Genomic DNA, 3,072 nt, shown 5'->3' with positions numbered 1-3,072 from the left:
CCTGCCCTTCCTGCCGCTGTCGGGTGAGCGGAGCGGCCACGATGGGAAAGGGGCGAGAGAAGTGAAAAGAGCGGGTGGGACCCCCAAAGGGAGCGTGAGGGGCGGTGGGTCACCCCCAAAGGGAGCTGGGGGGAGCCGGGGTTTGGGGGGCCAGTGGGAAAGGGGTGTGAAAGGAGGGCTAAGGGGAGGGAAGAGAGCGGGAGCGGGGTTGCCATTGGGGTGTCCCCATGCCTTGATCTCTGGAGTGCAAGGGAGGCTGGAGAGAGGTGGGAGCTGCTAGAGCCCCGAGAGACTGGAGAGGGGAGCACTGAGAAGGGGAATCCTGGACAGTGGGGACCTCTGGGATCCGTGGGACAACAAAGTGGAGAACCTGGAAAGGGGGACTGTCTGGGAACGTGGCACCCCAAAGGCGTAAGGCAGAGGAGGAGGTACTCTTGGCACCCTCAACACTCCAAGCATCCCTAAGTGGGACCCCCAGTATTGTAGAGAGGGGAGACCCTTTGAAACCCAGAGAGGGAGAGAGAGGGGGAACTTCTAGGAGAGTTTTGCGGGCTAATCTTCATATTTTGTAGTATATTTTAGCTGAATCTCAACTTTTTGCAGTTTATGGGGGAGGAACTTCATCTCAATATTTCTGAGGGGTTTTTTGCCTGAATCTTGGAGGTTTAGGTTTTTCTGGGCTGAATCTTGGTGTTTTGGAGGTTTCTATGGACACAGGATGCCCGGTGAGTTCTAGAGATGGACTTGGGCAGGAGGAACCCCCAAGCCAACGCGCTCAGCCCTTGTTTTCCCCCCCATCAGGATTTGTCCTTCCCAAAGCTTGGGCGGATGGAGGAGGAGGCTGCGAGGAAGAGGAAGATGCCTTGGTCCCCCCAGGCAGGTGAGGAGGCAGTCAGTGTCCCTTTGGGCGGGTGTTGTGCTGGCTCTGTCAGCCGAGCATGGCCCCGGCTGCAGGACAACCCCGCTGGCGCCGCCGTCCTGCCGGGGCCGGAGTTGGGGGGATGTCCTTGGCCTTCCCTGTGGGCCGGAGGCAAATCCCCTGCCTGTCCTTCTTGCTTCCTGCCCCAGGCCCCGAGGTGAAGACGGAGAGCCCGGAGGACAAATCCCCCCGTGAGACCCTGGTGGGAGAGGCCGTTTTGAAGGGCTCCCCGGCGCAGGAAGGCAGCGGGGAGGAAAAGGGCCGGAGATTCCCCCGCAGGAGGGGCTCCAAAGCCATCCCAGGGTGCTCTGAGGAGGAAAGAGCCAGCCTGTGCCGGGAAGGCGGCCGGAGCTTGAGGGGGAGCTCTGACCTGGTGGTCCCTGAGCAGCCTCCCAGCAGGGAGAAGCCCTTCAGATGCTTGGAATGTGGGACGAGCTTCAAGAAGAGTGCCCACCTGATCCGGCACCAGCACATTCACACCGGGGAACGGCCCTACAGGTGTGGGGAATGTGGAAAGAGCTTCAGGGACAGATCCAGCCTCCTCAGCCACCAGCGCATCCACACTGGGGAACAGCCCTACAGGTGTGGGGAATGTGGGAAGAGCTTCAGGCAGAGCTTCCACCTGATCCGGCACAAGCACATCCACACTGGGGAACGGCCCTACACGTGTGGGGAATGTGGGAAGAGCTTCAGTGACAGGTCCAACCTCCTCACCCACCAGCGCATCCACACTGGGGAACAGCCCTACAAGTGTTCAGAATGTGGGAAGAGCTTCAGTGACAACTCCAGCCTCCGCAAACACCAGCACATCCACACTGGGGAACGGCCCTACATGTGTGGGGAATGTGGGAAGAGCTTCAGCCAGAACTCCCACCTCCACACCCACCAGCGCGTCCACACTGGAGAACAGCCCTACAAGTGCTTGGAATGTGGGAAGCGGTTTCACACCAGCTCACATCTCCTCCTGCATGAGCGAACGCACACGGATGAGAGGCCCTTCCGCTGCACCGACTGCGGGAAGGGCTTCAAGCGGAACTCCAACCTCATCACCCACCAGCACATCCACTCTGGGGAGAGACCCTACAAGTGTGGGGAGTGTGGGAAGAGCTTTGCCCACAGCTCTGCCCTAATCAGTCACCAGCGCCTCCACACTGGGGAACGGCCTTACAAATGCTTGGAATGTGGGAAGAGCTTCACTCAGAGCTCTAAGTTGACCAAACACCAACGGACCCACCAGTAAGGGAAGCCCTTCCAGTGCCCCGACTGCGGGAAGAGCTTCGGCCGTAGGACTGACACACAGAAAAGGTTTCAAAAGGTCTTCAGGATTTTGAGTATCTGCACTCCAACATCAATTTATTCTTTTGAATATGTGTAAGTTTAACCTCATTTTAGTCTGAAAGCCAAATTCACCACTACCCCATTCCCTGATAACCGTGGGCTGATTCTGACAAGTGAGGCACAAATTACCCACTGCCCAGCAAAAACCAGTGGGGCCAGCCAGTGGTCCCTGCCCTGGCAGCCCAGTTTCCCCAGTCTCATCTCAAAATGACCAGTTACACTGAAGCAAAGAGCACTGGAACCAGTGCAACAAGCCCCAGTCTGACTTTCACACCTGCCCACGTGTCCTGTTTCTGCTGCTCTACAGACTTCCTTGTTTAAAATACAATGGAAAAATAAACAGTTTTTGGGGTTGTTTTGGTTTTGGGCTTGTTTTTGTTTTCCCCCCACTGTTCTCATTGACCTCATTTCAAATCTATTTTGGTGTTTGAAGATGAATTAAAATTTTGAATGATTTTTAATGTTAATGTCTTGACCAAAGTATCAAAACATGAAAAATAAAATAAAAAAAAAACACCACAAAGCTGTCCATTATTGTCACAATCAAACACTCAGAAGTACTAACATGAGAACAGTGAAAACCCCATAAATAAGACCATTAAAATAATTTTAATATTTATATATTATTATATTTTTAATAAGCCTAAAATAAGGAAATTTAGTTACTGACATCAGCTTTCCCCACCTCCCAAATAGGTAATTTAGTTACATCTTTGTCACCCTTGAAAGGCTCTTTCCAGCTGGGTTGGCCTCTGCCTTAGACACTCATGAGATCTGCCAAAACCAATTTAAGGGCAAATTTCCCCACCAGGTTC

General features: G+C 53.9%; 1 pseudogene; it reads left to right on the top strand.

Annotated features, from left to right (window-relative positions):
* The first annotated feature begins 1,268 nt into the window (after positions 1-1,268).
* On the top strand, positions 1,269-2,754 carry LOC120325230 (annotated as a pseudogene).
* Positions 2,755-3,072: the final 318 nt, after the last annotated feature.

This window comes from Pipra filicauda, unplaced genomic scaffold, assembly GCF_003945595.2.
Source record: "Pipra filicauda isolate LSUMZ 115617 unplaced genomic scaffold, ASM394559v2 scaffold892_size57556_pilon, whole genome shotgun sequence".
In the NCBI taxonomy this organism is placed as follows: Eukaryota; Metazoa; Chordata; class Aves; order Passeriformes; family Pipridae; genus Pipra; species Pipra filicauda.
The sequence above is the reverse complement of the archived record's forward strand: the minus strand, read 5'-3'. Positions and strand labels throughout refer to the sequence as shown.